The sequence below is a fragment of the Alexandromys fortis genome, unplaced genomic scaffold (assembly GCF_014885135.2).
Source record: "Alexandromys fortis isolate MF-2015 unplaced genomic scaffold, M_Fortis_MF-2015_v1.1 scaffold_93, whole genome shotgun sequence".
Classification (NCBI taxonomy): domain Eukaryota; kingdom Metazoa; phylum Chordata; class Mammalia; order Rodentia; family Cricetidae; genus Alexandromys; species Alexandromys fortis.
The window spans coordinates 4,609,892-4,633,082 of NW_026067970.1; the positions used below are offsets into that span (position 1 = coordinate 4,609,892).

General features: G+C 43.0%; 1 protein-coding gene across 4 annotated transcripts in view; it reads right to left on the bottom strand.

Annotated features, from left to right (window-relative positions):
- Nucleotides 1-23,191, bottom strand: part of Cpvl (carboxypeptidase vitellogenic like) — a 104,321-nt gene that overhangs the window by 25,564 nt on the left and 55,566 nt on the right. The gene's annotated exons all lie outside the window — the stretch shown is intronic.

A 23,191-nucleotide genomic window follows, 5' to 3' on the forward strand; every position in this document is an offset into this window, starting at 1 on the left:
GCCACTTCCAAGGCTCCTTGTCTTTACTGTGATAGCCACTCATCCACAGAGAGGAGCATCCTCCCATTCCAGAACACTCTGTTCCCTCCTACATGAATGGATACCACAGAGAATGCTGGGCTGGCTTCCCTTCTTCCCACACAGCTCACAGTTCACATGTCAAGGATTTAGAGATATGGATACTTTCTGTTCCCAGTAACCCTATTTGTCAAATGAACTCTAGGAAAAGAAAGAAAAAATGCATTTAACTATACTTGTTGAGCCTCGTTATAACCAAGAACTCAAAACCCAACATCTTATAGCTCGTGTATAGTTAAGGGTACCATGATATACGAATTCTATGGGACGGTGTAAAATCACTTGAGTATTTGGTCGAATCATGAAGTGAAATGGGATGTGCTTATCTTAAAATTGAAATATGAAGGCTGAAAGTCAAACATAAGCCGTATTACAATTATCTTACTCAATATATCTACAAACACACATATATGAAATGAAAAGTTTGGAAAATAACATGGCTCATTAATTTACAAGGTAGAGAGGGACCTGAACCACTTCCTCCTTTGTTTTCTGTCCTTCTGAGATTGTTTACACGGGGCTAGCATCATCATAATTCTCACAAAGCGTTGCCACTCTCCCCAATCAAGAGGCTTTCCTAGACTCTTCACAAACTTTAGTTTACTTCCGAGGCTCTGCTTTGGCCTGAGTAGAGGAAACCTTTGGTTCAGTCTTCAGATTAGATAGTAAGTATTTGCTGCATCTGTTTCCATCTCTGCGCGGCTTCCTAAAAGGCTTAAATAGCATTAAAAAGCCAGGACTTTGACCCACTCCCAATCCTCGAACAGAGGTGGGACGGGAATCAGGCTAAGATGAAAGAGTCCTGGGCCTCCACCACAGGAACACTCAGCCTTTCATGTCTCCCAGCCCCCGTCGCCACCCCCTCCTACACAGGAACCCAAATGAAAAAGACCTTGATAGATTTAAGGCCATTTTTAAAGATTTGACTCAACTGAGCAATAAAATATTTGCATTGTTTGTACAAAACACAGCCCCAAAGGCTTCTAATCCTTATGGTCTGTGCAATGCCTCGTACAGCTGTTTGAGCCAAATGTATGGAAACAATTACACGTGATGGGTACCAGTGAACAAGGCTCAAACGCTTCGCCATTCTATGGCGGCCTCATTATGGCTGATTAACAGAGATAATCACGTACAAAGTAATTCTCCTTCCATAGTTCAGTGGAAAGATGCTGATTAATTAGCAGCTCGCCAGGCTGTCTGGGCTGTTCATGCCCATGCTATGAGCTATCTTATCCCAGATGTGTCCCTGGAAGCTACCTTTTTAGCTTCACCATACCTTAGAAACCAGCATAAGGTTGTTTACTTGGTTTTTTTTTTTTTCATTCTTAAGGGACCATGACAAAAGTCATAGCTTACAGGCTTGTCTGCAAGTATTGCAGCATACACATGCTGATCTGAACTGAGGCACAGCCCACCTCTGAGCTGCTTCCCTCATCAGTCCAAACTTCACGAACAAGAACACCAATACTCTAGGACAAGGTAGCAAGGGCCAAGATGCCCAATCTTGATGTAGAAGACCCACTTTGGGGGTCAATGAATAGCTTCCCTTTTCAAAGCAAGGCACACACGTTTAATTTCTAAAAGGCACTGGAATCAAATCACAAAATAACAGCAAAAGAGAAATTAAATAAATGGTTATGACCCTCATGATTGCCAACTTGGCTTTTTGCTAAAGCAGACTTCTGCATGTTCCCATGAGGATGGGACTAGAGACAACTGGCATCTAGGTGAGTGAGCTGAGTGAGTCAGGAGACACCTGCCCTGATTGGGAATGGTACCCTCCAACAGGTTGGGTGCCCAGATGGAACAAAGAGTCAGCAACAGAGGAAGCCTGTAAGCTGCATGCTCCATCTTCTTCAGCAGACGCTGTATGTTACTGCCACTTCTCCAGGTTTGCAATGCACACCAGTCACTGCCTGGAGTTAGCAGGGGTGGCTTCTTGGTCTATTAGGCGACCTCAAGACCAATGAGTGGGTAAAAGAGCCCAGGGTGCAGCACCTGTGAGCTGAGAACCCAGGTGCATGGAGTCCAGACACCATACACGGGTGCCATTTTCTCGCATCCAGAGAGACACAGAGATCTCAGGGCCCGGCCTGACCCCACACTCCTGCAGACAATGAAAGATGTGCACACGTACACAGGGCCTGGCTTTTCCCAGACAGGTCAGTGAGGATATAAGTCCATCTGTCCTAGACCGAGGAGTTTCTCAGGACCATGATTTTCAGAGCTAAGGGCAGAAGAGTCACACGAGCTTTCCCATCCGTGTGATGGTAATTAAAGCCACAAAGTCTAGAGTCAAAGAGAAGAGAGAGAAGTGGCATTTAGCTTCATTTCTGGGCCAACAGTGTGTCAAATTGAACAAGAAGCAAGGGAAGACAGTTGGCGCTGCTTTCCAGAAATGAACCAGGCAGTGCCCGGAGCACCCCAACTCCGGTTCCCTGAAGTCTATGAGGCCGACAAGGAGCACAAGCATTCTTGTGGCGTTTTCCTTCCCTCTCTGGAGGACTGGCTGGTTAGCTCAGTAAAACTGGTTGCTATGCCATGAGATGGAAAAGTGCTTGGTTTTATTTGATTGTTTGTTTGGTTGGGTTTTTTGTTTGTTTTTTCAAGACTCGGTTTCCACACAGCTGTGAAGCCAGTTCAGGCTGGCCTTGAACTCACAGAGATCCACCTGCCTCTTCCTCCTGAGTGCTGGGATTAAAGGCATGTGCCAGCACCACCCAGCAGAAAATGCTTGTTGTATTAAAAAAAAATCAAAAATTGCACTTTACTTGTTTATCCTCTATAACTGCCGTATTTTTAAACCACATGCATGCTTTCAACTTGTGTAAAGAATGAGGAAGTGTGCCACAGTTTCAAGGAGGCCAGAGGATGCTCTACTGTTTCATAGTCTGTTTGGGGTCGAGTTTTAGGTCACATGGTTACAGTGCTGCAATAATGGAAAACCTTGTAACAGGCAGGGACACTTAGAGCAAACTGGGTGCCTCAGTTTGACAAAGGCCGTGACTGGGTCAAGAGCCTGCAAACCTCCAAATGCTACCAGTCCCGTCTCTCACAGCACCCAGATAGAAGAGCGTTTGGTTCTTAGATCATCTTAAACCTCATTCCAAAACTGAAGCATTTATGAGCAAGGCATCAGGAGATCAGGACGACAATCATCTTTTCATCGTTGATAAAAAGCAGAGAGGGTGGGCCGGGGAGGTGACTCAGCTGGTAGACTGTCTTGTCACCAGATCTGAATTTAACCCTTGGAACCCACATGTGGAGAGAACTGACTTCATTTTAATGCTCTCTTATTCTATCCACATGTGTCCTGTGGCACAATCATCCATGCGTAACAGATGCACACATACATGAACACATACGTAAAAGGAAAAACAACACACAGGAAAAGTGTTTTACTCTGTACCCCGAAGTGCATTCCTCTCCACACGGCTTTATTCTTACCCACCCTCCCGAGGCAGGGCTAGGCATATGGCCACTGTGTTGTTAAGGAAGTCATGAGTGTATGAGGTCCTGAGTGACTTCTGGATTCCAGACTTTCAAAGTCCTACCTATATCTCCTTCAGAAAGCAACTTAGATACTCCAAAACAGAAAGCACTTATTCCCATGACTAAGAGATCAGTATCTCCAAAGCCCCTGGAAACTGTAGGTGGGTGAGTGTGGAACCCAGTTCGTGTTTCCAGAATAACGTCGGGCAGTTTGTCCATCTCTGTTGAGGTATCTCTCTCAATCATTTCTCTCTTTGTGTGGGCAAGAATGCAGGGGAGGAGGAATTATTCACAGAGGGTGACAGAGTCTAATAGAGCTGGCCTTCTTTTTTTTTAATTATAATTTTGTTTTTAGTATATATTTTTGTTTTTAGTATATAGAAATCCTAGGTTTCAGTATGACATTTCTGTACAAGTGTATAGTGAGCTCCATTCATATTTACCCTGACATCACTCTCTAGTCCATCACCCCCTTTCCTACTTTTTCTCCCTATTTTACTTTGATGCCGTCAGGGATGGGGCATGTGTGTGCATGTGTGTGTGTATAAACTTACAGTCTGCATATGAAAGAAAACATCTGATATTCATTTTCCTGAGCATAGTTTCTCATAACGCGATCTCGCATTCAATCCGTTTCCCTGCAAAGGCCAGCATTTTGTTCTCCTTTATGACTTACTAAAACTCCATTGTATATGTACGTAGTCTAGTCCAGCATGGCTTTACCCGCACGTGTTGATGGGCATCTCGGCAGCGCCCATGACGTCACTGTGGTGAACAGTGCTGCAGTAAACATGGGTGTCCAAGCACCTCTGTGGCGTGCTCACATTGGATTCCTCTGGTTATGCACCCAGGTGTGGCACAGCTGGGCCACATGATAGCTCTATTTTTAGTTTCCTTGGGAACCTCCAAAATGGCTTCCATAATGGATGTGCCCGCTGATGCTCCCAAGGACAACATAAAGTTCCATTACTAACACTACCCAACCTCGCTCACCAGCATTTGTTCCCAATTTTGTTTTATGATCGCATTCTGACTGGAGGAAGATGGACTCTCCACATAGTTTATTTTGGTTTGGTGTGTGTGTGTGTCTGTGTGTGTGTTTATGAGTGTCTATGTGTAGACACACACATGCACGTGAGGACAGACAGAAGACAGCCCTGAGTGTGGTTCTTCAGCCACTGACTGTTTTTTGTTCTCTGTTGGTTTGCTAAGACAAGCCTCTCACTGGCCAAGCAGCAAAGCTAGCTGATCGGCAAATCCGAGGAATCTTCCTGTCTCCATGTCCCCAGTGCTAGGGTTGCAAATGTCTGCCTTTCCATATCATTTTGATTTATGTTGCCCTGGGGACTACAGATGCTGAACATTTCTTCGTAGACTTATTGGACATTCGAATGCTGTTGGGCATTGTCTGTTCTATTCTTCTGACTACATGGATTGGATTGATTTTTGTTGTTTAATTTTGGAGTTCTTTATGTAACGTCGATATGAATCCCCTGTCAGATGTGTGGCTGGCAATGACTGCCTCTCATTTGTAGGTTGTCTCTTAACTGTAATGATTTCCTTTGATGCGAAGAGGCTTTTCAATTTCATATGTCCCCTTGGTCGATTCTTGTCATTATCTCCTGGGCTGCTGGACTCTGTTTTTGAAAGCCCTTGCTTATGCCTACATTCTGAAGGTGTCTGCAGCCTTCCTGGGGCTGCTGTGGAACGCCTTCGCTGCCTGAGGAAGGGGCCGTCTATGTGCTTGCTGTACCTGCTCCACTTCGTTCTCCCCTGAAACTTCCTGATGCTTGGAGGGCGGGGCTTCCACTCTTCGCAGCAGGTTTTATGTCACCCTGTGTGGAATCACGTGCTGCTCTGTCTCCTCAGGTCCGCTCTGTCTTCTCTTGATTACTACTCCCGCTACCGGGCACTCACTGGGCACGGCCTCTCAGAGAATGCCACTCAGTTTCCTTCTTCTGCAGGAGGGACTCGAAGCTCCTCAGCTGCAGACTGGCTGGTGGGCAAAGGGACCCAGGGGACCTGAGCAGTGCACAAACTCCCTTTCCTATGTAAACATCCAAGCCTCTTTTGTTCCTTTTTTTTCTCATCTCAGTCCTGCACGAGTTCTGAGAATTTTGTGATTCGTTGGTATCTTGTAACCAATGCTCCTGTATTTCCATTTGCTAAGGGCTAGAAAACCTAGATCCATACAGCGCTGGGCCAGTGATGCTCATGTCTGAATTCTGAGACCAAGAACACCAAGACGCGAACGTTAACCTCACAGAGGTTGCGGTTGCTTTACTGGGCACAGACATGGTGACACCCACACAACAGAAGTGAGAGGCAATGGGAACATGTGCTCCCCGCTCCCAGCACGGAAGCTACTGTGCAGCGGTGCAGAGAGAGTCGTCTTCCTTTTATTCGGTATGCCGACTGGCTCACAGTGGCTTCAAAGGATCCACAAAGCACTTGTAAAGTGAATCGCCGTGATCATCTGACAGATTTTCATGGAGATCCAGACACGGATCTGCAGCAGGAGGACATGCAGCCAGGACAGGCAATCACACCCCGGCTCTTCAGAGGCAGCCCGCCAGCACTTAGTTTACGCACATCGGTCATAACACCTCAGCTTTTCTTGAAAGTTGGAACTGTAAATTATTACATTATTGCTCTAAAAGCACTTAAAAGCCTGGAATTCAAGATCGCAAGGAATTTCCCCACCTTAAATGCTAGGCAAGTGTGGTAAACGGCACTGCTTAAAAAGAAAAGAGGTCTTGAATAATACTAGAGCCCATTGCTGTTCTGTCGTGGGAAGCAGGCTAAGCATCTCACAGAGGGCAGCTGTTAAGGGTCCCATTTTCAGTGCAAGGTGGCAGAGATTCAGAGAGGCCCACTCGCAGACCCATGGTTATGTGGGGTGCAGAAAACAAAGTAAGGCTATGCCTAAGCCCACACCGTGCTTCTAATCACGGCTTCCATGCTGTGTCACTGCCAAAGGTCACTGTTTGCAGGGACCAAGTCAAAGTCAAAGTAAACATAAGCCTTTGAACTGAAGAATCTCAGTTTGTAGTTAACACCACAGGCTCTGCTGAGGTTTACACCTGAACTCTGAACAAAACAGCAGATTTGCCTCACTCAACTAAGCTACTAGGCCCATCCACTGACATTTCCTCACCCATAAAATGGGGACCAAAAGCATATAAGAATTGGGAGAACCATATGACCTGTGCATACAGTGCTCACAGCATCCCATGTGTGGAAAACAATGAACATTTTTGGTAGTAGTCTCATCCCAGCCACCTTTGAGGTAAAATACACAACAACTCAGTACTTTTCAAATGAAATATGTGACTAAGGCCATAAGAATTAGAATCCAACACAGTTGTGCCAACCACAGTGTGATAGCCAACAGCAGGGGCTGGTGAAGGCCACATGAGGGGCTGGAGAGATGGCTTAGCAGTTAAGAGCACTGGCTGTTCTTCCAGAGGACCTGAGTTCAATTCCCAGCAACCACATGGTGGCTCACAACCATCTGTAATAAGATCCTGTACCCTCTTATGGCCTGCAGGCATACATTCAGGCAGAACACTGTATACATAAAAAAGAAATCTTTAAAAAGCACGTGGAATGTGTAGATAGAGATCTTGAACCCCAGCCCTGGTCTCACTAACCAGGGCAGTGCTCATCGAGTGAGTTTTTGTGTGTCACTAACTCATTCTGAGCCCTAAATTATCCCGAAAAAGTAGAATATCATTAGCTCAGAGTTTTGGAAGGGTCAAATCATATATAAAAGTTTCCTGTAATCTGAAGAGCAAGGTTCTACCAATGTCGTTGTTGCTCTTTATCAAGTTCATGTATCAAGTTCAAAGAAATACTTAAAATATGCATTGTATCGGCTGCCTGAGAGCTGCATTCATCAGCATTACTCATGGCAGCGAGAACATACAGTAGATGTCCATGACATTAGAGCATACCAGGAGGCAGAGGCCAGAAGAATACACCTTTAAAGACGTATCCTAGTGACTTACTTCTGCCAGCAAGACCCACTTCCTAAAGGCTCCGCAACCTCCAAAATTAGTGCCACCAGCTATGGAGTGAGAAGCCTGAATGTGTAAGGGACATTTCAGATTCAAGTCATAACACACCGTGCCAACCTCTAGTCCCCAATGACACACAGTCAGAAGAAGGAGCCTTTGGATCTGATGGGTCATGAAGGTGGGCCCCCTAACAATAGAAGGACACCTGGAGAGGTTTTTTTTTTAATGATTCTTTTCTTTTAATGTGACAATACCAGAAATCATCAGATTGCCTTCTAAGAGGACCCAGGCTGCAGTCAACAACACTGCCGCTTGATTGCAGATTTGCAGCCTCCCAGACAGCAAAACAAAGTCCAATTGTTTTCATATCTCCCAATCTATCAAAGATGTAATAGGAACCCGAACTCCAACAGTGGAACTCTGCCGACCTGCACTCTTACTTCCCCTTAGCCATGGCACACTGGCACTGTGCTGTGCCCCTCCCATGTGGCTCTATCCTTCCCTAGTGTCCTCACACATAGAAGTTAGGGCAGTTGTCTCATAGCCAACATCAATGCTGTTAGTCTCATCTTATTTTTAAGAACAGAAAAAAAAAAGTGTTTTCTTATACCTATGTCTCTGTCTGGGGGAAAAAACAGTAAGTCTCAGCCAACTTTGCTCATTTATTTCCTCCCGCTTCTGGACCGACCGGCGGGCTGCTGAGTGTCACTTCCGTCTGGATGGAAGGGAAGCGGCCTTTTGTGGGAGATGCAGCTGACAGCGGTTTCACTTAGATAGCCGATGTGATGTTGATTTGTTTGATTGCCCAGTCATCGCATGTGAGTCCAACAGACCAATATTTACATGAGTAGCTGAGGGGCCAAGCACCTGGGACCAGATCTGAAAAGGAGTGACCCTTGTTCTGACGCAGCTGACTTTCCTGAACTTGGCAAACCAGTGAACAATCAGGAGAGGAGAGGCACACTTGCTCTTTCATCCTTGAAGGTTTCCTCAGAAGAGGGGCCAACAGCAGTCAGCTTCACTCCAGCTTGTCTGAAACACTAGCCATGTTAACAACTCAAAGCATAAACATTGCAGATTCTCAAAGTACACAAATCGGAAGTTCACCCAGGGATTAACTGTCTCCGCAAGAATGCCTGCTTCTCTAAGGAGCAGAGTCAGATGATGGTATAAGAAGGTTGTAAGATGTGAATCACCAATGAGTCAAGGAAGAAATAAAGAAAAAAAATTAAAGGCTTCCTAAAATTCAATGAAAATGACCACACAACATACCCAAATTTATGGGACACAATGAAAGCAGTGTTAAGAGGAAAGTTCATAGCACTAAATGCCTACATAAAGAAGCTAGAAAAATCCCACACTAGTAAATGAACAGAACATCTGAAAACTTTAGAACAAAAAGAAGCAAACTCACCCAAGAGAACTAGACAACAGGAAATAATCAAATTGAGAACTGAAATCAACAAAATAAAAACAAAAAAGCAATACAAAGAATTAATGAGACAAAGAGTTGGTTCTTTGAAAAAAAAAATAAACAAAATAGAAAACCTTTATCCAAACTAACCAAAAGGCAGAGAGAGAATATCCAAATTAACAAAATCAGAAATGAAAAGGGGGACATAACTACAGACATGGAGGAAATACAGAGAATCATCAGGTCATTTTTCTAAAACTGTACTCCACAAAACTGTAAAACTTAAAGGAAATGGACAACCTTCTGGATAAATATCACTTACCAAAATGAAACCAAGACCAGATAAGCAAATTAACTATACCTATAACTGTTAAAGAAATAGAAGCAATAATCAAAAGTCTCTCAACCAAAAAAATCCCAAGACCAGATGTTTTCAGCTCAGAATTCTACAGATTTTCAAAGAAGAACTAATACCAATACTCTTCAAATTGTCCCAGACAATAGAAACAGAAGGAACATTGTCAAACTCTTTTTATGAGGCTACAATTACCCTGATACCCAAGCCACATAAAGGCATTACTAAGAAAGAGAATTACAGACCAATCTCACTAATGAACATCTATGCAAAAATACTAAATAAAATACTGGCAAAATGAACCCAAGAACACATCAGAATAATCACCCACCATGATCAAGTAAGTCAGCTTCATTCCAGAGATGCAGGGATGGTTCAACATGTGAAAATCTGTCAACATAATTCACCATATAAACAACTGAAAAATAAAAACTACATGATCATCTCATTAGATGCTGAAAAAGCTTTCAACAAAATACTACATTCCTTCATGATAAAGGTCTTGAGAAAGCAGGGATACAAGTAATTACTATATTTAGGTATCTAGATATAATAAAGGCAATATACAGCAAGCCAACATCCAACATCAAACTTAATGGAGAGAAACTCACAGCGATCCCACTGAAATCAGGAACAAGGTTGTCCACTCTCTCCATATCTATTCAATATAGTTCTTGAGGTCCTAGCTAGAGCAATAAGACAACAAAAGGAAATCAGGGGGAGACAAATTGGAAAAGAAGAAGTCAAACTCTCACTATTTGCTGATGATATGATAGTTTACATAAGCAACCCCAAAAATTCTACCAAGGAACTTATACAACTCATAAACACTTTCAGTAATATAGCAGGATACAAGATCAACTAAATAAATCAGTACCCCTCCTGTACACAGATGATAAACAGACTGAGAAAGAAATCAGAGAAACATCACCCTTCACAACAGCCACAAATAGCATAAAATATCTCAGAGTAACTCAAACCAAACAAGTGAAAGACTTGTATTACAAGAACTTTAAATCTTTAAAGAAAGAAATTAAAAAAGACACCAGAAAGTGGAAAGATCTCCCATGGTCTTGAGTAGGTAGAATTAACATAGTAAAAATGGCAATCTTACCAAAAGCAATCTACAGATTGAATGCAATACCCATTAAAATCCCAGCAAAATTCTTCACAGACCTCGAAAGAATGGTACTCAATTCATATGGAAAAGCAAAAAGCCCAGGATAGCCAAAACAATGTTGTACAATAAAAGAATTTCTGGAGGCATCACAGTCCCTGACTTCAAACTCTACTACAAAGCTGCAGTATTAAAAACAGTCTGGAATTGGCATAAAACACAGACAGGAGAACCAATGGAACCAAATTGAAGACCAGGATATTAATCCACACACTTTCAAACATCTGATTTTTGACAAAGAAGCAGAAAAATATCAAATGGAAAAAAGAACACATATTTAACAAATGGTGCTGGCATAACTGGATATCAACATGTAGAAGAATGAGAATAGATTCGTGTCTATCACCATGCACAAAACTCAAGTTTAAATGGATCAAAGACCTCAACATAAAACCTGCCACACTGAACCTCATAGAAGAGAAAGTGGGAAGTACACTTGAACTCATTGACACAGGAGACCACTTTCTAAATATAACCCCAGTAGCACAGACACTGAGAGAAACAATTAATAAATGGGACCTCCTGAAACTGAAAAGCTTCTGTAAAGCAAAGGACACAGTCNGGGCCAAGCAGTTCTTTAAATGAATACAGTTTGTGTGTTGTTATTTCGGGCATGAGCTAGCCAAGCGGCTGGGGTGTTGGGGACGCAGCCCCGCCGCCGCTCCTATTTCAACAATCTACTTCCATCAAAACAGGATCTCTTTTAGACATAACTCACCAATAAAACATGATTGATGGCCAAAAAGGTCACAGGATCTCAACTTTGGACCGCATGCATATACACCTAAACCTTTTTACATGGGTCCTAGTGACAGACTCATGCTTACAGACAAATGTTTTATGGCTGGAAGATTCCCTCATTTCTAGAGAGATATTCGTCTTTTAAATACTACATCTTCCCAAGTACAGATTAAAGGCACACATTCAATTGTTTTTCTGTTTTATTTTAACTTCGTAGTGGCACTGAGATACTGGTAAGTCAAGGAAAACCATCAATGTTCAAATATTTCAATGATTAACTCTGCTATTAACAAAATAATGAGTGTTTTTAAAATTAAATAAAAGAACATTTAAATGTCCTCACTAGAAAAGTTTTCCATGAATATTTATACATCCAGGTCACACATATTTCCACTAAATTTCTGTGGGAAAAGCCCCTCCTTTTCCACTATAGTTACATGTTACAACAACATTTAGTAAATTCTTTAAGTAACTCAGAAGTTGGTGGAAAGGCTGACTGGACTCTGGGATGAAACTGGTGTGCAGTTACTGCATAATAAACCATACATGTATATACAGGTATATGACCGTACACATGCAAACACTAATGAAATAATAAAACATTTATTTCTGATATGGTATGAATTATCTTTTAAGTTCACCTAATTCTCAATATGTTCATAATTGTGAGTGTTGTTGACTCTATTTTTTTTTTTTATTGATTTTTATTGAGCTCTACGTTTTTCTCTGCTCCCCTCCCTAACTGTCCCGTCCCTTTCAATTCTCTCCCAAGGTCCCTATGTTCCTAATTTACTGAGGAGATCTTGTCTTTTTCTACTTCCCATATAGATTAGACCTATGTAAGTCTCTCTTAGGGGCCTCATTGTTGTCTAGGTTCTCTGGGATTGTGATTTGTGAGCTGGTTTTCTTTGCTTTATATTTAAAAGCCACTTATGAGTGAGTAATGTGATAATTGTCTTTCTAGGGTGGGTTACCTCCCTCAAAATGATATTTTCTTGCTCTATCCATTTGCCTGCAAAATTTAAGATGTCAATTTTTTTCTGCTGTGTAGTACTCCATTGTGTAAATGTACCACATTTTCCTTATCCATTCTTCAGTAGAGGCACGTTTAGGTTGTTTCCAAGTTCCGGCCATGACAAACAATGCTACTCAACAGAGGAATCTAAAATGGCTGAAAGACACTTAAGAAAATGCTCAACATCCTTAGTCATCAGAGAAATGCAAATCAAAACAACTCTGAGATTCCATCTTACACCTGTAAGAATGGTCAAGATACAAAACACTGATGACAGCTTATGCTGGAGAGGATGTGGGGTAAAGGGAACACTTCTGCATTGCTGGTGGGAATGCAAGCTGGTACAGTTGCTTTGGATTTCAGTGTGGTGATTTCTCAAAAAATTAGGAAACAACCTTCTTCAAGACCACTTTTGGGTATATATCCAAAGGATGCTCAACTATGCCACAAGGACATGTGCTCAACTATATTCATAGCAGCATTGTTTGTTATAGCCAAAACCTGTAAACAACTTAAATGCTTCTTGACCAAAAAATGGATAAGGAAAATGTGGTAAATTTACACATTGGAGTATTCCACAGCAGAAAAAAAATAACGATACCTTGAAATTTGCAGGCAAATAAATGGAACTAGAAAATATCATATTGAGTGAGGTAACCCAGACCCAGGAAGACAATTATCATATGTACTCACTCATAAGTGGTTTTTAAACATAAAACAAAGAAAACCAGCCTACAAATCACAATCCCAGAGAACCTAGACAACAATGAAGACTCTAAGAGAGACATATGAAGACCTAATCTACATGGGAAGTAGAAAAAGACAAGGTATCCTGAGTAAATTGGGAGCATCAGGACCTTGGGAGAGGGTTGAAGGGGAGGGGAGAGGCAAGAACGGGAGCAGAAAAAAAAAAAGTAGAGCTCAATAAAAAATCAATTAAAAAAAAAGAAGGTGTAAGATGATCTAAGTCTCAAGGTCATAACCAGATACCCCCAGTAGAGCCCCCCACAGATCTAAGATCTATCCAGAGAGTCTCCATACTCCACCTAGGCTTCGCCTCACCTAAAGACACAAGACAACTGAGGTGGAAAGGGAGGTGTGGGCTCTTTGGACATAGCCTCTATAACTTAGAAGGAGCTTGAGGCAGAACTGCAGACAAAGGTTCATGCTGGTAGATTTTCATTGCCACCAATATAACAAGGTCTGATAGAAAGCAAATGACATGTGCCCACATGCAACCTAAACTTTACCCGATTTGTAAGTGTGCAAAGGCAAAGCAAAACACACGCCTCACCCACAGACAGCTCAAGGCTTGTCTCCTTGTGTTCCCATTGCCCGTCCCCTCACTAGGAAAATTACAGAAATGCCGCTGGAAGCAGCTTGGGCCTCTTGGTACAATGAAAAAGCAAATTGAGCTTTTGTGTGAAGGGTAGACTTTTGTTGTTACATTTTTCAATGAAAGATTTATGCTTGCCTTTTGGCCGTTCACAATACATCATAATGCTTTGCAGACAAACTTATGCTCTTTTCCCAATGATCTAGTGACCTTAATCTCTAACATTTTGTGGTTTCCTGTTTGGGGAAATGATTGAACAGAAGCCTAAGCTATTCCAGGCTGCACAGCATTCCCAGCGGGCCTCTGTCTGTCTTACTTTTGAATGTTCTCCTGTTCAGCAATCAAAAAAAATTTTTTTAAGGAACTTTCCCTACAGATGCTAAATCATCAAAACCCCTACAACGAAGCCCTTCCACGCTTCCTTTTTTTGGCCACTTTCCTTATCATTCTTCTATTGCAGTCCCAAGGTTCTGGGAGCTCCTTCTGCTTGAAGCAATTAGCCTGGCCCACTGGTGCTTTGCCTCTGAACAGAGAGAATGAATTGTACTACTATCCAGTTCATCAAAGGATAATTCCCAAAGGCTTCTCAAGCACTTAGAGAAAAAAAAATTGAATTCAACTAAGGAATAGTACACTAAAGAACTCTTCTGCCTGGAGAAGAAGCTACATGGGTCACAATCTTGGCCCTTCTCCTTTCCCAGTTTTCAGGGACTCCAGGATGTGTTACACAGAAAGTTTGAGTCCCCAGGATTACTTGGGAAGGACTAAGGCAGGAAAAATAATGCAGCTGGTGAATGAAACAGTAGTCAAACCTGCAAATAGGTCATTCTTAAAATGAGAGACTGCTTCCAAGCATAGGCAAAGGGAAGACAAGGAGGCGGGGAAGCGAGCTAGGAATGACTATCCCATGTGCCTGCCAGTCCACCACTGGCTGGTTTTGCCAAGAAGAATGAAGGAAAGTGAAAGTAGAGCAACAGGCTTGAGTGAACGTCCAGTGATGCACAAACAAGGCCTTCCAGCCAAAAACCGATCGCCGCTGCTTGCAGCTTCAAGTTAAATAACTGAACTGCTTGGAGACGGGACTAAGAAGCAGAGCCAACTTGAAGAGCATCCAGACAACCAGTGTTCCCACACGGGGATCTTAAAGGAAACTCCAACTATCTTGGAACAGCACAATGCAAAAGATGTTCTATAATGATCCAGCATGGTGTTGTTCCGCTAAGTTTGAATACGCAAGTCCTGGTGGTCCTCTCTAGGGATTGGGTTCTCTTCTTGATCACCTACCTCTCAAGAATGCCATTAACCACTTTCAATAAATGCGCTTGAATGAGCTGGCCACACCCCTAGGAACAAGCCTCCCAACTCTCCCTCACAAATCCTCCCAGAAGAGGAGTGTCTTCCTGGTTACCAAAGTGCAGCTTCAAGGTCATGTTCAAGGGACAGCTCCAAAGTCTACAATATGTTTGTCGATATTATTAACCTTCTGAAAGGGGAGGAAGGCAAGGAGCCAATTCCTTTCCACATCATTAAATGCATTTAACTAACATGTCTACTTTTGCACACAAACTAACCAACCTGCAACCCTGCAAAGAAAAAAATGCTCACATTTCTCAACAGTTAAGTTTGTAGTACCAATCTGCACTGTTAATAAATTAGTTAGCAAGTGCTACAAGTGTGGCCAGTCCAAACTGAAACACTCTTTAAGTTCAACATACACACAGAACTGTGAACGTTTCATACAAAGTAACCAATGAAATACTCTAATGGTTTCTTAGTATTTACTGCAACTGATATAATAACATATATAAATACATATACATATGTATTTATAAGTAACATTTTATCTTTATACAGCTAATTAGGGTCAGTATATTATAAAAGTTGATTTCACTTCTATTCATTTTTAAGGTGGAAATGTAAATATTGCATTATGTTTCAGGTATAAGGCTCCAGTATGCTTTGTGTCAATTAATGCTGTCAAGAACTGATTCCTCGGCTACAGCTGCCAAATAACCGAAGTAGCTTTCCAGTTCAGTCAATCTTGGCTGCAATCTGCAGTGTTCATCAAGCTAGATTAAGGCAACAGGAGACATGACACTTTAGGGGCAAGCAGATACTCCCAACCTTTTCTGCCAAGACAGAATGTGTATGAATGCATGCGTGTGCACACCCACACTGCACACACACTACGGACTCCTTTCATCCTCGGTCACTACCTCTATTCTCAGAGTCAAGCAATAGTATTGCTAGACACAGAGAGGCTTCCCCAGGATGGCAAGAGAAGCAAAGCCATGAGCAGGGCCACAGTGCAGCTTTGGGAAGGAAGGCTCCTTTCCTAGCTAGAGTTGCCCCAGGTACCGGAGGAGAGCGGCATGGCTCCGCTGGGGGAGAAATCCTAAGCAGCCTGCAAAAGGCGTTACTAGAAGCACTGAAGCCCTTAGAAGAGCTAGGGAGAGTGAGAGGGGGCACGCAGTGTTTAGTGAGCAGAGCGGTCATGGAGTCCAGACCACCATGGACTCTGGCTGGCCCATTGGCATTCTCTTCTCCCATAATCCACTTGCCTTTCGGTTTGAGAGGAGTTTGTTCTCCATGAATGGAGATTACTTTGTCCTTCTCCTACAAGGGGGCTGGGTGTGAGATCAAGCAGGCATTCCTCCAAAGAGCCAAGGGAGCCGCTGCCAGGAGTCCAATTCCCATCTGCAGCGATCAGTCCCTAGAGCCCACCCAGGAGGGCAGCGAAGGTAAGAAACCACGCTAACTAACTTCACAAAAGAAAGCAAGTAGCTGACTTTTCCTTATCAGGGAGACCGCTTTTATCTCCACCGGAAAAGCCGGTTATCTGTTAGGTACAAGTCTCTCCCCCCTCACTCTCAATGGCTCTATTCATCAAAGCCACTCCATTAGCTTGCAATTAGGTTTGGGGTGGCTCGCTTTCTTCTAGAAGTGCAACTCCCTCGTTTGGAGAATAAAGCCTCCCTTTCCCCATTCTTTCTAGAAAATGTCAACCAGGCTAAAAAGATGACACAAACCACTGTAACAAATACTGACCGGAGGCTGGAGAGACAAATTGAGCAGCGGAGTGATAAGAGTCCCCTTGGGGAATGGACTAAAAAAAAAATCAGGGCAGGAAGGTCAGGGGCACTTCTCCAGGGCTCAGCTTTCATTCAGTCACGTGTCCCATAGGAAGCCTGCCCTCGGTTGCCTTGACTGTCCTCCTATGACAAGACTTGTGTGTAATATCAATAGCAACCATCTTTAATACCAGATTGGCCCACAGCAAGCATGAGGTTGAAAACGCCCACAGTATTGGTTGGGCAAATCCCACAATAAAACCTTCACTGGAAGGGCCCTTCAGGCTGCTCTTGTGGCTTCTTCCTTGGACAGCACATATGGTAAAATTGGAACAATACGGAGATTAGCATGGCCCCTGCGTCTACACTGTTTCTATGTGACTCTAAGGGACAGCTGATGGTCTGTAGCAGACTAGGCTACAATGGCAGGAAAATGAATATCTCAGGCTGAGCATCCTTTTCTTTTATGTTCACGGACAGTCATCCTCTCCTCCCTGTCTTCTAAGAGCATAGAAGAAGGGCATCCCATAAGTCTAAGGTCAGCGAAGTCTGTTTTCCCTCTGTGGTTCAAGGGATGCTTGGGTCCAACCAACAACTGAAGGATTGGGCTCATTTAAATGCAAGCGCTTTTCTTGGCATGCTAATCCTTCACCAGACCTAGACTCCTGGCCCCCAGTGTCATTACCATGTGTCACTAGATGATGTTCTTAAGGAGATACAAACAATTGAGATGTATGCGAAAACAAGCTAAACTAGAAAGATGTGGCCTTTCAGCTTCCAAGTCACATTCATTAATCAGGGACTCGTCAGCCCTGAAGCCTCGAGAAGCCAAGAAACAACAGTGACCCGGGTGTTAAGGTTTCAGTCTGGTAGCGAAGCTAAGAAACATGAAGACCCTGAATTCTGAAGACGCAATTAGGGGGCATTTAATGAGCTGTAGAATGATAAGTGACAGGGAAATGTAACTTTATATTTACGATTTCCTGACTAGATGAACTTTTAAACACAGCACAGTAAACCCCATCCTGGGGCCCCTTGGCTTTGAAAAGCCCAAGCATGTGCTGGCAAGAAAGGCCATTTAGGGGAGATACTGTTCAACCTGTGGTGTGCTGCCGGCTCACTTGCAAGAGAGCCGGTTCTAATTCAAGGGCAGTGTGAAGGGTTGGGCCCCACAGGCTTCTTCGCAGCAAGTTGAACCTCCTGTTTGTGGAAATGCTGATTCTACACAGAAACGTCAGCCCAGTCGTAACTGCCTTTGGGGGTGAAGCCCGTGCACTTTTCAGAAAGATGAGAATGACAAGCAAGTGAAAGTCCACTGAAAACAGCTTCCTAACTTTTCTGGAAAATTAGTACAATGACATGTCCTTTCCACAGAGAAGCAAGGGACCCGGGGACCTCTCCAAAGAGCTGAAGTTTCAAAAGTTTCAGCAGCTCTGTGGGATGAACACGGGCTATATTTCTGAGATTGCAGGGGCATGCCATCTGCCGGCCACCAACACTACTATTTTAAAGTCAGGATACAACCCCCAGTCTATATATGAGGGACTATTTATAACTGACTAGTTTGGAAATACTGCTAACTTGAGGAAGGAGGATCGCACACACAATATAGTCAACGGTAATTTAGGTGGCAAATTCTTTGCCCTTATAATTGTAAGGATCGTTTACTGTATACATGGATGGGTCACCGCTCTCCTTTCTGTCACTCCACCCTTCCTTCATTTTTTCTGAACTTACTGCAAGCCACTATATGGTTATTGCTAGGATGGGCAGCTACATCAGCACCTTTAATGGGGAAGGCCATGGTTGGGTAGTTTTTAAGCTCTCCTGGTGCTTCTGATGGAAAGGGAGTCATGAGAATCACAGCTGCCTTTGGAAGCGGAGCTTTGGGAGAGCAGGGAAGGGAAGATTAGAGGAAGCAAAGTGTGTTAGTGACATCTGCGATCCATCAAGACTTTTATCGCTTCCTTTGTTCCCGTGACAATTCTTTTTCCATTTATTAAGGGTTATCAAGTAGTCTGCCATGCACCTGGCCCTAGACCAAACTATAGAACAAGGGTGAGCAAGAAGGTTCCCAGCTGCCCTGAGAATGTGTACTTCTTATAAGATACAACTTCACAGGTTTGAAATAAAAGGGAAGGGAGAATTCAAATTCCACGAACTTTGACTTTTGACCCTGAATGACCTTCCACGCCACTGCCAAAAGCATGTAATAGCATATAATTTACAGGGCTAATCCAATGCCTAGCACTAGCATGCAGAGCCAGGCACAGAAGATTATTCTCGTGGTTACCTGCTATTTTGGATTATGGGATCACTTTCCATCATTGAGTAAAGTTGTTAGAATTCTCTATGAGGGGAAGTGCACTTGAGTGTAGGAGCCTGCAGAAGCCAGAGGAATCAGTCACATATGCTAGCGAGTGGCCCCACACGAGCCCTGGGTCTTCTCTCTACTGTACCGCCTCACAACACTTTGCAACAGGTTCCCACAGAGCAGTCTATAAATGTTTATATTACAGCTAATTAAATCTCTGCATATAAGAAATCACATGTGCCTTCATTAAAATCACACACACACACATGATACATATCGAAGACTACATAGTAGCATAGCTTATCTAAAAGTTTAGAAACATAATAAGAAGCTGGGCGGTGATGGCACACGCCTTTAATCCCAGCACTCGAGAGGCAGAGGCAGGCAGATCTCTGTGAGTTCGAGGCCAGCCTGGTCTACAAGAGCTAGTTCCAGGACAGGAACCAAAAGCTACGGAAAAACCCTGTCTCGAAAAAAATCAAAAAAAAAAAAAAGAAACAAACAAACAAACAAACATAATAAGAAATGTAATCACACATGTACCATCCACCTTCCTATATTGAGCTATGTGCCCAGGAAGCGGCAGCCCTGCCCTCTGAACTCATGAGGAGCATAATTCTGGCAAGGGCTATCTATACACAGAAGGCTCTAGTTTTGCCTATATCCCATCATGGTAAAAAAGAAAGAAAAGTCTCTGGGGTTTTAGCGTTGCTTGTCAGGGTGGTGGGGTTGTTCACCATGGAAGCGTCAGCCCCACCCACTGACCTCCAGCTTGCCCAATGAGGGTTCAGCTCTACCTGTCAACCTAGGAAGAACTCTCCACCAGTGAGGTTTCAGTCTTGTCATTACCTCCAGGGAACACAGTACCAGTGCACCTGGGAGTCAATAGCTCAACCCATCGTCCTGGTGAAAAGTGTATGACCGTGAGAATATAGGTCTGTCCGTCATACTAGAGCAGTCAGTGTGCACAGGGCACTTCAGCTCCTCTCGTTACCCTAACGAGGTCAGCATGCCCGTGAGATATCACTTCCAGCTTTCAAGTCCTACCTGTCACCCCAAAGAGGATTAGAGGTCCATATGGCTTCAATCCCACCCACCACCCTGATGAAGACTATGCATCCATAAAAATCTAACCCTAGGAGTCACCTGGGTGGGATCAGGGTACATGGGAGGCTCCACAGGAGAGTCAGATAATAACAAGGTGTAGAAATATTAAAGAAAACCAAAACTGAAATAAATGAAAAATGCAAGAAGTCAAATAAAAACTCTGTGGGAAGGCCTCGCTAATAGTTGAGGGAGGAGATGGTCAAAATACACGAGGTTGAAGAGAAGGTGGAGGGGTTGGGCCATTCCCACAGAAGGAAGCCAGATTAGTAAGAGAGCACCATCTAGACTGTCAAGGTATTGGGGAAACTATGAAAAGACCAAATCTAAGAATCGTGCATGGGCAGAAAAAAGTAAAGAATTCCATTCCAAAGGCAAGGAAAACGTTTCAATGAGACAATTGCAAAAATACACTCAAACCAGAGGGGAAAATGCCTGTCAGGATACAGAAGGCATTCAAGATACCAGACAGACAAGAGCAGAAAAAGATTCCTCCTCATTGCCTGAGAATTAAGCTACTAATTTATGTAGGAGAAAATGCAGGCGTGACCTGGAGGCCAATCTACTGGGCACACTGCACTTCTAACAAGAAGCATGGCACACAGCATGTTCCTGAAGTCAGAACACCGAATTATGAAGTAGCATGAGTAACTGGTAGCTGGCCTGCGCATGAGTCTGCAGTCTTCATGTCTCCTTTAATGTACTTCTTCCACACTTAGACCCCCTGGTGGTCTGAGCACTCACCGTACAAGCCAAGACAATGCTAATCCATCACAGTCCATAGGCTTCTGCTACAAAAGGGGTTGCTCACAAGCAATAAAGCAGACTCTGCTCCTTGAAACCTTCAGAGTGGTTTAGCTCCATGTCCCTTACTGACCCATAAGCATTGCTGTCTTGCCAGGGGATGCCCAGGTAATGATGGCAAATTTAAAACAACCAAAGACTATTGAAAGTGGCAAGAGAGAAACACCAGCTCACATGTAAAGGTAGAATCACCAGAACAACAGGCGATCTGTAAACTGACACTTTAACAATCAAGAAGGCTTGGAATGATGTTTTCAAGTTTTGAAAGACAACAGCTAGATCTACCCCAGAACAAAGTACCTGTTAAATATCCCTGTCAAATTTGAAGAAGAAACTTCCCAGGATAAAAACAAGTTTAAGAAATTCACGACCAGGGGCTGGAGAGACGGCTCAGAGGTTAAGAGCACTGGCTGCTCTTCCAGAGGTCCTGAGTTCAATTCCCAGCAACCACATGGTGGCTCACAACCATCTGTAATGAGATCTGGTGCCCTCTTCTGGTGCGTGGGCATACATGGAGACAGAATGTTGTATACATAATAAATAAATAAATAAATCTAAAAAAAAAGAGAAATTCATAACCATAAGCCTATGGAAGACATTTGAAGGAATTCTAAAGACTGCAGAGAACATGGGGCTATACATACATAGCAATACATACATGGGCATACAAGGAAGAATAAACTACTTGTATAACAGCTAAGCAAGAATCCTACCTCCCACTCTCACCCCCAAATGACAAGAAATAATATGTAGCTTTCAAACTCTGAATATTAACAGCCTCAATTCCCCAGTCAGAAACAGATTAGCAAGGTAGCAGACTGGATAACAAGGTTAACAGCCCTACAGAAAGATATCTAAGTAATAAAGGCACTCACTGCCACTTGGACAATCTGAGTTCAGTTCTTGGAACCCATGTGATGGAAAGGAAGAACTGCCTCCCACAAGTTGCTCTCAGCCTTGTCCACATGAGCTCAGTGCCCCCACCCAGGAAAATAAATTAATTAACTAAAAAGTATTAGATTCATCTATTTGTTGTTGCCAAGCAATGCTTCTCATTGAAAGGACAGATGCTTTCTTAGGGTGAACGAGACTGCTGCCAAAAGCTATCCATCCCAAGCAAATGGACCCAGGAAACAAACAGATGTTGCTATTCTGACATGTGACAAAACAGAACTGGAAACCAAAACTGGACAGAAGCGATAAATGAGGTTCCTCTATACAGCTGTAGGGGACGCCAGCAAGAGGACACTACAATTCTAAACATACACTGAACACAGGTGCACCTAATTGCATAAAGCCAAGGCTACTAACTTCACTGATCAACCTCAGCGCAGTAATCGTGGTAACTTTGATGCCCCACTCTCATCCATAGACAGGAGGCTGGCCTGTCATACGATAAACAGAAAGCCAGGCGTGGTGGGTGCTGTAATTCCACCACCAGGGAGAGAGAAGCAGGCCGATCTCTGTGCGTTCAACATCAGTCTCATCAAATTAGCAAGATCAGGCAAGTTACGGTAGCTTAGTGAGACCCTGCCTTATAAAAGCAAACAGCTAAATAAAACAAATTAATGAATTAAATAGCTGAATGAAATGGCAACATGGAACAAACAGTCTTGACAGACTGCTGCAGAATGTTCCACACAAACGCTGTAGAGCACAAGTCCTTCTCAGCAGCCTGTGGGCCATTCTCTAATTAGATCATACACTAAAATACAAAGCAAGTCTTCACAAATACAAGAAACCTGAAATAACAGCTTGTATTCTGCTTTGAATGCAGTAGGTCTCTAAATCAACAGTAGGAGAAATGATGGAGCATTACACAAAATCATGCAGATTAAATGACACTGTTGAATGGTGGCTGGGTGCTTGAAGAAATCAAGAAGAAAGTCAATAAGACCCTGGAAACTGAAAATAAAAACACAGCAAACTAAAAAACACAGATTATCATGAAAGCAGTCTAAAGAAGGGAGTTTATCACTGTAAGTTTGATTCCATGTTATGAAATCAAAGAAATTGCAAATAAATTTTTATTATTTATGTACCCTAGGGCATTGGAAAAATAAGAGAAATCCAAGGCCCAAATCAGTAGATGGAAAGTAATAATAAGATCAGGACAGACATTAGTAACATGAAAGTGAACCACAATCAATGAAACAAAGAGGCAGTTCTTTGAAGAAATAAATGACTGAAAACCCTTAGCCAAACTAAGCAAAAGAGAGAGAAGGCTTAAATTAACAAAATCAGAGATGAAAAGAAAGCCATTGCAAA